At 42.5% G+C, this 13,925-nt stretch overlaps 1 long non-coding RNA gene across 1 annotated transcript; it reads left to right on the forward strand.

Annotated features, from left to right (window-relative positions):
* Positions 1-7,451: 7,451 nt before the first annotated feature.
* On the forward strand, positions 7,452-13,880 carry LOC135498870 (uncharacterized). Its single transcript, XR_010449163.1, has 4 exons — positions 7,452-7,467; positions 10,412-10,444; positions 12,349-12,466; positions 12,777-13,880. It is a non-coding gene; the product is annotated as an uncharacterized LOC135498870 (long non-coding RNA).
* Positions 13,881-13,925: the final 45 nt, after the last annotated feature.

The following is a 13,925-nucleotide window of genomic DNA, read 5'->3' on the forward strand; positions in this document are numbered from 1 at the left end:
TGAAAAAATAGGTTGAATTTTCTTTTGAACAAGAGTAGTCTTGGTGAAATGATGAACAATTTAGAGCAGAGTCTATTTGAAGGAATCCACTATATGCCGTATCTTCAAGAGTTCTGTGTTGCACACAGGCAATGATTTTACGGCGATCGTAAGTCTTATGCAACCTAGATTTAACATTGGGGACCAGGTTTGGTCTATGTCAAAAGATCGCAAGACTGTTGAAAAAATGTCTTTTGATTTAAATTATGTGTTTGACTCCCGATATCTTTGGTGGAGGGGGATTTTTTGAGAAAAACGCCGAAAATAGTTTGTTGGGTATAAATTGTTGGGTTTGGTAAAATCATTGTTGGGTAAGTCAGCCTGTTGTGTGCTGTAAATTGTTTTGATGCCCCTGCTTGACTGACTTTGCGCTGTAAATAAATGTTTTTAGGATGTAAATGAATGAAGATGATTGATAAATGTTGAAAATGTTGAACTCTTTGAAGTTGAATTTAGGAAATGAAGTGTGCGTTCTTGAAGATTTTACTGTTAACATTTTAATGGATTTTGATGGATTTCGTTTTATGAGTGAATATTCTATTCTGACATATCTTTAGGCTGCTGAGAAAATGGCACCCTGCAAGTGCCGTTTTCCAGCTTGCCGAGAATCTGACGGACGCATCCAACACTTCTCAGGCCCAGGTGTCCTGACTCATAGTCACACATAACTCCTGGATTCCAAGAAACATGTGTGTTGGGGCGTTCCCGGGTTTGGCCAGCTCGGTAAGTTGGGTGGCCTACCTGAGTAAGCACGATTCGCAGCAAGTTGGGAAACGGATCTCCAGGAGGGGGAATGGCATTTTATGACATTGGCATTTTATGGCATTGGCATTTTATGACATTGGCATTTAGTGACATTGGCATTTTATGGCATTGGCATTTAGTGACATAGGTATTTGTGACATTTAGTGACATTGGCATTTAGTGGCATTGGCATTTGGTGACATTGGCATTTTATGGCATTGGCATTTGGTGACATTGGCATTTTATGGCATTGGCATTTGGTGACATTGGCATTTTATGGCATTGGCATTTGGTGACATTGGCATTTTATGGCATTGGCATTTTATGACATTGGCATTTTATGACATTGGCATTTTATGACATTGGCATTTAGTGACATAGGCATTTTATGACATTGGCATTTTATGACATTGGCATTTTATGACATTGGCATTTAGTGACATTGGCATTTTATGGCATTGGCATTTGGTGACATTGGTATTTGTGACATTGGCATTGGCATCATGGCATTGTTGTTATGCCTACTTTCGCCCTCTTGGATAGACAAGTCAAAAAGTAGATCATATTCAAATAGATTTGAAAACTTTCTGATGACGTAAAAAGGTTGACAGCTTATACCAGTTTTCACTGTAAATCCATACTACCTCTCGAGTGAAGTTGGAATTTTCACCTTTTTCAAATCAAATCACGTGTGAATTATGAACACGTTGTTTTCAAAGTCATGCAATTGCATTCAAACGTCAATAATCGCGGGTGAAGCTTGGATCAAGAAACAAACAGGGATAACCTTGCTTGTGGGTTTATTCCAACGAACATCCGTTATTTGCTAACTTGGTGTTATTGTGATGACTCAGCGTTTTTAGCTCACCTCTTAGCAGAGGTGAGCTTATCCCATACCGTGGCGTCCGTCGTCCGTCGTCGTCGTCGTCGTCGTCGTCGTCGTCGTCGTCGTCGTCGTCGTCGTCGTCGTCCGTTGTCCGTTAGCAGGGCACGTTTCGTAACTGTTAGAGCTATTGAGTTGAAACTTGGTACACATGTACCCTTATGTAATGACACCTTGGAGACTAAGTTTCGGTCCGATTCGTTTCATGGTTTGGCCACCAGGGGGACAAACGTTAAAAGTGAAAATATGCAATATCTCCCTTAATAGTAGTCGGGAAATTTTGAAAAAAATATGGTAGGTACTTCTAGCAAAGGTGCATCATATATCCTCCGGGTTTTTGATTTGACCTCCTTTTCAAGGTCACAGAGGTCAAATGGTGTAAATTGGCCGTTAGGATGTAACGATGGCACGTTTCTAAACTGCAATGACTATTGATACCAAATTTGGTACACATTTACCCCTTAGTCAGGTGATCTCAGGGACCGAAGTTTGGTCCAATATGATTCACCACTTGACCACCAGGGGGCAAAATCCAAAAACCTTAAAAATGCGATTATTCCTTAACTTCTTGCCCAATTGCCACCAATTTGATATCATGGGTAGATCTAACCACCATACAGTATATGTCACACAGGTTTTTAATTTGACCTTCTTGTCAAGGTCACACAGGTCAAATGGCGTAAATTCGCCGTCAGGCCGTAACTATGGCACGTTTCTTAACTGCAATGACTATTGATCACAAATTAAGTACACATGTACCCCTTGGTCAGGTGATCGCAGGTACCGAAGTTTGGTGCGATCTGATTTGCCGTTTGGCCTCCAGGGAGGGGGCCAAATCCTAAATTCTTCAAAATGCCATTATTTCTAGTAATGACTTGCCCGATTGGCACCAATTTTATATCATAGGTACATCTAGTTCTAACAACCATTCAATGTGTCACCCGGGTCTTCTTTGATTTGACCTACTTTTCAAGGTCACATAGGTCGAATGTACTGTAAATTGGCCATTTTGGGGAAATTGTAATTGCTTGGACCTACATCAAACCTAACACTACATGACACAATACCATGCTCTTTATCCATCTTTCCTCCACATGAGGTGAGCACAATGGCCCTGGCCATTTCATTTAAAATACATGTAAAAAATATGGGTGGTTTTTTCTTATCTAATGCAATTAAACGATACAATGTCGTTTCATTTTCAAGTTACCTTTGGTAACCGTGGTTGTTGCCGTGAGCAGTTGTTGCCGTGGCAACTATTCCTGGTTGCTAAGGTACCTGTTCTTTGTTACTATGGTTACTGTTCTTCCAAATGTTTTTCCTGTGATTTTGTTGCACTCTCCTCTTCGCAAGATTTGAATAAAATGAAAAAAAATACTATTTGTTGTAAAATTCTGTTCTTAGATTTATTTATTCCCAGTGGGCCATGGGCAGAATCCAAAATAAGTTAAGTGATTGAATTTCTGACAATTTTGGCGGCAGAATAAAAATGCTCTTGTTGAGATAAATAAGGTGTAAGATAAAGTCATCCAAAGTTGCCAATAGGGGTCACTCCCATCTCTCAGTAGGTCAAAACTAATCACGCTTGTACGAGAGATATATTTAGTGCTGAATCAAAATGACCTTGTGCCCTTACTGTGCATATAAGTCACCAAAAGATGGCCAATTTACCCCCTGCTCCTGCCTATAGTCCCCCTTCAAGAGGTAATCCTCCATGTCAATAACAACATCACAGCAATCAGGCTTGAAAAGGCCTACATTGGGGATGAGGTCGGTGATGTCAGCGAGAAGAGGATCAGATAAAAGGCTTTGCCGGTCGTTTCTGAAGCCCACTTGAACACTGCCCTAGCAGCAGACGACTATTGACGAGCCTTATGTCAGACGAAATGTTAGCAGACGACATGCAAAGTTTTACCATGAGCCGATCAATTGACACAAATTTGTGGAATGGCCCAATCTGCTTTTCCAGCACCCCCCCCCCCCCCTCTTATTGATTCTCCAATTGTGTTGTTGCTAACAGCTGCTAATTTCGTATTGCACATACTCCCATCCCCCAGCCGGTAAATGATTCTCTGAGCATTTTGTTCGCCAGCTCTTCCTGGTCGTTTCCATCTCAGCCAGCTGGTTATCAATTCGCAGGCTCTCGCGCCTCTACCAGCTGGTTATCGATTCTAGCCTCCGTCAGCTGGTTATAAGTTTCCAGTCGGGAGTTAGTCGTCCCGGCCTTCTTGCGAATCACTGCTGCGACGAACTCATCTCTTGTAAATCAGGATCTCTTGACGTATTGAGGTCCGTGTTCCTCGTTTTTGACGTCTGAATCGCCGGCGACTTTCCTCAGGTGTCTTCCAATTGAAACAACAACCCTGCGATCTTCGGCACCTCCCGTTTCTTTCCTTTGTGGCAAAGTTTGTTCGCTGTGGCCAAGTTTTGAGGGTTCATGGTGATAGGCGGGGTAGGGGCGGGGCCGGGGGACGGGGATCATTAGGAACCGATCACAGTACATGACCGTTCGGAACCGTTTGGATCTGGACAGACAAGATATGTCTCTCATGTTGTTGTCCTACGAAAGTTATGTCGTCTGTCCTTTACCTGGTTGTGACAAGTTTTTCATTGAGCTGGATTTGAACTTTCCCACCCTGAACTATAAAAGGCCTATGGAAGCCTGGGAAAGTGACATCACAGGAAGTGAGGTGTCAGGCCTGAACCCTTCGCGCGTGACCCTTTCTCCATTGGCGCTCAGGCCGTCAACATGTTTACATTTCTCAATTTCTAAAATAACGATATCGGAACAAGTCTGCATTAGAAGGGATGAATAGTTTTGGTGAGTGTTTAGTTTTTATCTTTATTTCAACTCTTTATCAGACTCCGCAACCTCGTGTAGAGCCCTTTTTGTATCGGTTACCTGTACCGCGCAGGCCTACGAAAAGGGTTTTGGGTAGGCCAAACTTCGTCAGAACCAGCGACATAAAAAATGAATGTGAAAGTGCATCCTATATATGATAGTCTGAAATCTTGCGAAAACCCCTTCAGCCCAGTGACTTTGATTCTTTGAACCATTTCCGGGACACATGTTCGGCTGTAGGCCTATTTTGGTTCCGAGTGTCTCTTGTAGCTCGAGATTAGTGTTGGGCAACCTCGTTGATCTCAATAAGTCCTGGCACATTATTTGAAAATTTCCTTTTGTCGCCGGTGTAACAGTTACAAATGCCCCCCTGGAAAAAGTGTCCGGCCCTATTGTATTCTGCAATATGGTTCTATAGAGACCCTGACCGTCAATAGCTCAGAGATTGAAGCGCATAATAGAATCCTTTGTTTCCCGGGCATTCTATCCTAGGACATTTTAGGAACGAGTTTACAATCCCCGATCACACCCCAAAAAAAGGTCATCGGTTGACTAACGAAGCACCACTGTTCAATGGATTTATAGTTGAATGCGATCAAACTACGTCATTTCCGATCGGGGTTTGTAAATTTTAACCACTTCTACACCGGTACCACCTAGGATCGGCAAAACAAATGACCTTTACAATAGGTTTTTATGGTCATTGACGTCAGACAATGCCTCTCGAGCGCCTATCTGGCTAGGGGCCTTTGCACAAGAGTTAGTTTTGATTGAGCTGCATTTATCTTCATTAAAACACAAATGTGCGTTTTCATGAAGAAAGTTATATAAGGAGTTTTTAGAGGATGATTTCATCTCTGAGGCAGACCGGTGTAAAAGAAATGCAAGTCCTCCGGAATCTAAGTCCGGTCCTTTTCTTCAAGTGGATAGAGTCGCCGAGTTCCTTTGTTGACGATTATGTAGCTAACCCTAACCAAACCATTAACCACATTCGTTGACATTACACAGCTATTGTATCGGGTCCTGCATTCCTAGGACGTCCATTCCTTTTACACCGGTCTCCAAACCATCAAGATTATCAGTAATGTTGGTTTGACTCTGCCAGCTGGTTATTTACCACAACAATCAACATAACCCACAAGCTCGCACCCAGGTGGAAAGTGAATGGAATAGAACACTGGTTAGTATGATAGAATTATGCCATCGGCCTGTAAACGAGATCCATTGTTGATGTGGCCTCGCGAACAGGTCATGAGGGCCATTAGTCCATAACAAGTGATGTACATTTCATTTAGCTTCCACCTGGGGGCGAGCTTGTGAGTAATAATATTGATTCATGTATTCTGGTGATATGTTGGTTTGACTCTGCCAGCTGGTTATGTGGCGCATCTATAACGCTTCTGAATCTGACTCCAGTTATTTGACGCTATACCAGCTGGTTATATGCTAAAGTTGGTTAGACTCGACCAGTTCTGTTAGTTTGACTCTGCTGGTTATCTACTACCCTTACTCTGCTTCCAACAGTGCCACTGGTTGTCGAGCTCCAGTCATTTTGACTCGACCAGTGGGTTACATGCTAAAGTTGGTTTGAATCAGTTGTGTTGGTTTGAATATGCCAGCTGGTTATCTACCATACTTACTTCCAAGTTTTTCATAATATTTTGAAGTATTTAAAAAATGACCCTGAAAGCCACTATGGATATTCCAGCTGGCAGAGGGAAAATTACAAGTAATTTCAAATTGATTGAATCTCAACAAAATTTTGTGTACGACTTCCTGACAGTAACACAAATATATCCTGCAAATTTCAGCTCAAAATCCCAAGTTGTTCATGATATTTTGATGTATTTCAAAACCTGAAGACCCTAGAGTCACTATGGATATTCCAGCTGGCAGAGGGAAAATTACAAGCAACTTCAAATTGATTGAATCTCAACAAAATTTTGTGTACGACTTCCTGACAGTAACACAAATATATCCTGCAAATTTCAGCTCAAAATTCCAAGTCGTTTATGATATTTTGATGTATTTCCAAACCTGAAGACCCTAGAGTCACTCTGGATATTCCAGCTGGCAGAGGGAAAATTACAAGTAATTTCAAATTGATTGAATCTCAACAAAATTTTGTGTACGACTTCCTGACAGTAACACAAATACATCCTACAAACTTCAGCTGAAAATCCCAAGTCGTTCATGTTCGCGGCATTTCTCATTCGCTGAACAGACACCTGCCATTGATAAAGCCTGATGGCTGCTAGCTGGCTGATCGTGGTTGGAAAAAAACACGATTTGACCAGCCATAACTCTCAGCTGGACAGGCGGAGCAGCATAAGCTATCAATTCATCTGAGCGCACCCAACGTACGCGAAAACGGACCATTTTCAATCGCTCGGTGCGCAAACTTGAACTTGAATTTAAAAAAAATTGTCATGTGTGAATACTACTGGCTATAAATTTCAACAATCATGTTACGTCACGTAGACTCGTTTAAAAATATCACAAAAGCCAAGTTTCGTCACTTGTTGTCCGACTACTGTTTATCCGACCGTGACCTCAGTATTTGACCAATCAGCTTTACATCGAGAGCATTTTCGTGTATGGGTCAATGAATTTGATTGAAAATCACAATTTGAATAGATGAGTGGTTTGGTAAGCTCTCTGACGTAACGTACTCAATACGGGCCGTTGAATTTGGCTGTGCTCCCAGTATGACAGACCGGTTTTGGGAACACAAGCGTTCAGTGGTGTCGACGCCAAGTCGAAGCAACATTGGTGAGTTCAGCCTGATTTCTCCACAACTTTTTCTCCCCAAATGTTGCGACTATTGTCTGATACAATGTACAATCTTATCTTATCTTTTCATTTTCATTTCTTGCAGACGCCAGACACGTTGTCCTGTCTAGCACACCCATTGCTGCCCAACCGGTTTATAACAAGATACTGCGTGAACACCACCATGGTGAGTTATTTTTCTCTATCGAAACTTCCTTGATCGCACATACATGTATTCTTTTGAAACGTCTCATCTCTACAGCAGTGGCGGATCGAGAAATTTGGGAAAGAAGCAGGGGGGGGGCGCTGCCCCACCAATGAGAACTCATGATAGAGCCGAAGGTGCAATCCTGAAAATGAGGGGGAGGGTTCTTGAGGAGAGGTGCCATAAAATATCAAAGAGGGTTGACTCATGCGGGACCCCTAAATCCGCCACTGCTGTTCTGAATATTTCAGTCCACACGCGGCTCAGCTGACCTTTGAAAGGAGGACACTGTTAGCCCATACCCTATCTATGGTACTATATCGTTCTGGCAGCAAGAAAATGAGACGATCGGTCATGTCTGCCATGTTTTATGACGTCACACGCCACGTGCTTGGCGCAATGTGTCACGTGCTCATGACACATTCTATCTCTGAACCAATCAACCCTTGATACTGTGACATGTGATATGTATGATGAGGACCTTGACCGGATCAGAATGATAAGGCATACAATCGAAGTAGTTCAGAGACATTAACATGAAGACATGGCAGAAATTACCAATCGTCTCGGTGATCACGAGATCCTAAAGGCTGGAGGGAGGTAATTATAATAATGATCTCCACCGCCCGACCCGATGACGTCATTACCGGAATTCCGGGTGGCGACTTCTAGCTCATCGATTACTTCAGAACTGAAGTTGCCGCCATTGTGAGGTAAAAACTTGGGGTATTTCCCACCCGGAATTCCGGTAATGACGTCATCGGGTCGGGCGGTGGAGATCATATTATAATTACCTCCCTCTAGCTTTTAGGATTTAGTGATCACCAATCGTCTCATTTCACCTCTGTGCTGCCAACTGTGCGACGATCGAGGATCAATCGGAGATCAGCATCCCAGAGCTTTGATAAACACTGCCAGTTGTTCCCAGGCTTGTGTTATGAAATGACCATGGTTTAGTGATAGGCCTACCCCCTCTTGTATTCAGTGGTATTTTAAAAACCACCATATCGCCACAGTTGTCCATTTAAAAATGGACAACTGTCTTCCAGTAGAACCGTGACTTCTCAGTCCAAACAGGAAAATTGAAATACATCATTGAACTGCAATAAACAGTGCACAAAAACTGGGTGTAACCGCAGGCCTGCCTGAATTTCACAGGTCATGTCCAAAATTTTCCTCGCACACTGGCGAAAATCGTTATTTGAGATAAGTGGCGGCGCATGGTGACAAGCAGAGGTATTATCCTCCTGGCCAGGGAAATCCCACGCCCAGGTTGTCCATTTAAAGCGAACTGGAACCGCCGAGCGATTTATTCAACTTTTCGACTTTCACCGCCCGAGAAAGTCGAGTTCAGATTTGTAGCTCCGCCCCCAGTGCCCGAGCATGCGCAGTTCAATTTGTTATTATTGAGAATCATGTGAGAATCACGTGAGTCGTGCGATCTTTCATTCATGAATTTTCGTAGTAAATTCCATAGTAGTGACGTCACTGAATGATTGACAGCTAGGCGCCATGTTTCATTCATGCCTCGCTCTGATCACCCGATACGCGGGGAATGAAAACGAGGTCATACGAACTGGCTTGGCGGTTCCAGTTCGCTTTAAAGCTGACATGCATGCATAAAAACCCTAACGGCCAAATTAGAAACGACGGAAAGGATGAAGTGGCGAGGGTTCCGAGTTCGAACCCGCTCGAGGAATATTTTTTCTTTTTTTCTTTCTCTGTGACCTGTCTCGTCAATGAACTTGTGTTTGTGCAGTCAAGTGAGACCTGTCGCTGGGTGTCTATCATGTTTCAAGTGCAGTTTGTCTTTTGGTGGTCGGGCGTTTGTGTTTTCTATCTTTGTCGTTTGGGTTTTTATGCATGCATGTCAGCTTTAAGTATGTTTTCGAGTGGTCACGAAGATGATAAATGTGTAATGACACCAATGCATTGGCCCTGCGGTCACGTGGTGGCTATCCTTGTTCTGTCGGTAGGAAGCTGCTGAAAGCCGCAGCAAACCAGCAGCAAACAAAATACTTAGGCTACTTAAAATATCTTTCGGGAGCAGTAATAATCTCGTCACCATTGAGTTTTACCTGTAGCTCCTGTACAAGTATAAAGATGGTGTGCGAAGATAAATTTCGGCCATTTTGTTACCATTTTAATATCTAACTGTATGCGCCTGCTAAATCGCCCGCCGCGAATTTTGTTCCTGAACCTTTCGGGCAGTACATTTACATGTACATTTGTACACAGGTTCTCAGCCAATCAGAATCCGATAAATCTGTGTCGTCATCGGGGCGTCATCATGCAACTTAGAAGTAAGCTTGTATTGTTTTGTGCTTGTTAATCAAATTTGAAGCATACAGTATCAAAATATAGTGGAGGAAGACCATACACATGAGGCAGTATCGAAAGACAAGTCTCATTGCAGAGAAACATATTCCTACTGGAGGAAGACCATTCACATGAGACAAGTCTCATTGTATATTCATGCCCAATATGATATCTGAAGGACTATCCCTTGGATCTTGGAGATGGGCTATTGTTATTGTCCTTTCTATAGGTATGTTGCAGGCAGCAGAAATAACTAAAATATCAAAAATCTAAATAACAAGGGAAAAGAAACACGTTATAAAAATGAAATATAAAGAGTAAAAAAGAAAAAGAAAAATGTTGTCCACAACCGGATTCGAACTCACGACCTTTGGATCGAACATCGTATTCTGCCTTTTATGACGAGCGCTCTACCAACTGCTCTTCTGACGTCATGTATTTGTCGAAATCTGATTGGCTGAAAGTCCCTGTACAAATGTACACTATAGTTCCCGAAAGGTTCAGGAAAAAAAAATTCGCTACCCGCCCTTTTCAGATAGACAGTTAGCCCATCTATCACTTCGCTCTATCAACCGTAGCTGTCATGGCCAATTCTTTTTTCTTTCAGAAGCCCCGACGTCCTTTGAACTTTCAAGAAATGGTTGGGTTTGGTCAAGGGACTGGTATTGGATCTGATATATTATCATTGTTGTCACACCTTTTCGCTAAATATGAGGTCTTGAAAATGCTTGGTATTGCTCCTTGTGAGGTGTTCCCCAACGTTAATGACGCCTGTCTGTATAAGTGGTACATACTTGACACCTATGGCGAAGGATGAGCCAGTTATTTTCGAGTTTGTACTTTGGGTGCATCTCGTTCCTCGGGTTGCATTGCGCCCGCGACCCCATAGGAGTTTCTGGTCTTGTCTCTTCGCCCCCAACCCCGATAAACTCTGTGTGCCGTGAACGAATGCTCATCAGGTCGACAGTTATTTGACGACGTAAATCCATCCATATTAACTGGCGCTGCGGCTGCGCTCAATAGACTCCGTTGGGGAGTCTGAGCCTGATAGGGTGTACCAGTCCAGCCGGTTATGTACGGTTGGTACGCTCTATGATATGGATCTCCATCCACCTGTCAGCTAGGGGCAGACCCCAGTGTCTCAACCCTGGGTCTCAGAGGCGGTAACTTCTAGTCAGGCAGCGCGCTATGTCTGGTTAGGCGACATGGGTTACCAGGAGCATCCACAGCCAAAATGGTTTGCACATGGAGGTCATCGCGACCGACTTGTGAGGGGGAAGAAGTGATGTCCATGGCGGTTTCAAATTGATCTGACGACCCCCGCGTCTTCTGGACAAGGAGGGGTTCATGTGGCCAAATCCTGTCAGCTAAATCCTATCGTTAGCATCGTTCGCGGTACATGGAAACCAAGGGCATGGAACCCTTTTTTGTCTTGGTTTAATTTCTCTGAGGATTTCAATGATGATATATATATTTAGATCCACAGGTATAGTCGGTACATGTGGCGACTCGCCACATGAACATTTTAAAAGTTTTTTTCGAGCATTGTTAAAAGTTATGAGAATAAATTTCTTCTTTGGACGTGTGTTTTTTTACCAGAATGACAATCAAAAAGTTTGTCATTGGAGAATTTCCCCATCCCCCACCCCAGCCCTAGAATAATATACAGACTAAATAGTATCTTTGGACTGTACTGGTAATATAGGTCAGTCACGAAAAATAAAATATATATTGGACTGTACTGGTAATAGAGGTCAGTCACGAAGAATAGAATATGTATTGGACTGTACTGGTAATATAGGTCAGTCACGAAGAATAGAATATATATTGGACTGTACTGGTAATAGAGGTCAGTCACGTAAAAATGAGATATATATTGGACTGTACTGGTAATATAGGTCAGTCACGAAGAATAGAATGATATTGGACTGTACTGGTAATAGAGGTCAGTCAAAAAAAAGAAATATATATTGGACTGTACTGGTAATATAGGTCAGTCAAGAAAAAATATCTGAAAGTCTGTGCCCCATTGTTGACGAATATAATATCGTGAGGACTTTATCAATAGTCACGGTCCCTGGCCCCTCCCACATAAAAATCATTAGCAAGGTCACTGCAGGCAATAGCTTCAGCATTGTTATTGTATAAACATGTCTTAAACATTATAAACGGCCCTATTTGTGGGGTTACATTGGGTTCTTGCTGGGGTAATGATGTCCATGTCCGATTCTGCGCTTTGTGGACTTGTAAATCAGTCCAGCAGTGACATTGCGTTTTGTGGACATGTAAGTCTGTCCCGCAGTACCAAGTTACACCCCAGCAATTACCAATAAGACCTGCACGTGACCTTAAAGTAAATAGCTACGCAAGTGTGGTCGAGACAAAACGCGATGTATGCATTGGAAGAAGGAAATCTGCGAAGAGTAGCTGGAACTGTCTGTCCAGCTCTCGTTTATGAAACAATGGGCGATTTGAAAGACGTCTCCTGAACAGATCGCCCATTGTTCAATGAAGCAGCATTCGAATTGTCTCCAATTTTTTCAGGTGGATTGCTCCATCTCGTGTGGTTTCGCTGTCCCGTCCCAAGAATCGAGCCAACGCGACCGAGGCCACTTCTGAGAGATAAATATTCAGGATGCCAGATTTGTGGAACACAATTGAGGTAAATGAGATAAAACTCTATAAGCTGGCTACAGTTGATGAAATGAGGCTTTAGGTCCGTCATCATGTGACTGATATTGGGACAAACCCGAGGCAGGTTTACCACCATTGCCTCACAAATCAATTTAATTGACTCATCTTATTAGTGCCAATGAGGCTGTCACAGACATAAACATGTGTAAAGACATATTACTGATATGCTATAACAGAAGATTTTTAAAAAACTTCATGAAAAATGATAAAATACTTCAATTTCTTAAATTGTATATTTCAATGTTTCTTGGTATCTAAACCTTCCCTTTCTATTCCAGGCCAGTAGTCAAGAGCCATGATCAGGGAACAGCAGTTCCCAACGGAATTGACCCTTTTCTTGTTGTAATTCATGCTGTTGGCTCAGAATGGGTTGACACTCACCTGTTTTCGACCCTGAAAATTAAACATCGAACATTGTTATTCTTTGTTAAAAATGAACCTTGCAAAATATGTGCTTATTCCTGAAATCAATAGCACTTCATGTATGTACTCGCTGTTCCAGAATATTGCTATTTCTTGTTCCGTTTTCAATGTGGCAATCCATTTACCGTATCGGAGCTATTTCACAGCACAAGAAGTGCAACATTACAACAATGGAGCTATTTTTTGATCACAGCAAAAATGTGTTTCTACATTGTTTTACTCAAATGATGCATGGATGAGCCTTATTGACATATTTGTTTTCAAGAGGAATTGGTTGTAGGTTTTCTTTCTTTTTTCTTAAGGCAGGCCTAATTTAACGGAAGGCCTATATTTTAGGTAGGATATTATTTATTCTATAGGCCCATATCAGTTTTGAGATCAATTTCCTCTTGAAGACAATAAACGTCAATCGAGTCTCTGCACCATTTTGATTGGGCGGTTTTGGGCTAAAATACAGTACAAGAGAATGCTCCGTTGGTGTTAACAGAATATGTCATTGTTTTGGTCAGCAATCAGTTCTTGCCACCTTGAAAGCGGTCACGGTTACTTACGACTTGTACATTGTTCAATTGTTATTATGCTATTGTCATTTGCCTTCCCCCCCGCGCGCCCCAACCTTATCGACACTCACAGTGCACCACCCTCCATCCCATGCCCCACATGCGCACTGACCCAACATCTGATCCCTTGACACCCATGACCCGCATGCGCACTGACCCAACATCTGATCCCTTGACACGCTTGCTCAAGCGCCTCAAGCAGTATCAACGTTGTGTTATTGTATTCCAAGGTTTGCATTATTCATATGTATGTACTTGCCAAATAAATGTTGTCATATCATAACCTTCGTCTCTTGTCCTTCGGTCAATAAGTGTGCGGATCACTCCCAACAAGTTCGATTAACACACTACACTATCTTCACGTGCAACAATTTACGGTCAGCCTTTTCTGATTCCGCATACCGGTGTAAAAGTAAAAAGTGTCCCCCTGGAAAAAGTGTCCGG

This window comes from Lineus longissimus, chromosome 14 (assembly GCF_910592395.1).
Source record: "Lineus longissimus chromosome 14, tnLinLong1.2, whole genome shotgun sequence".
In the NCBI taxonomy this organism is placed as follows: domain Eukaryota; kingdom Metazoa; phylum Nemertea; class Pilidiophora; order Heteronemertea; family Lineidae; genus Lineus; species Lineus longissimus.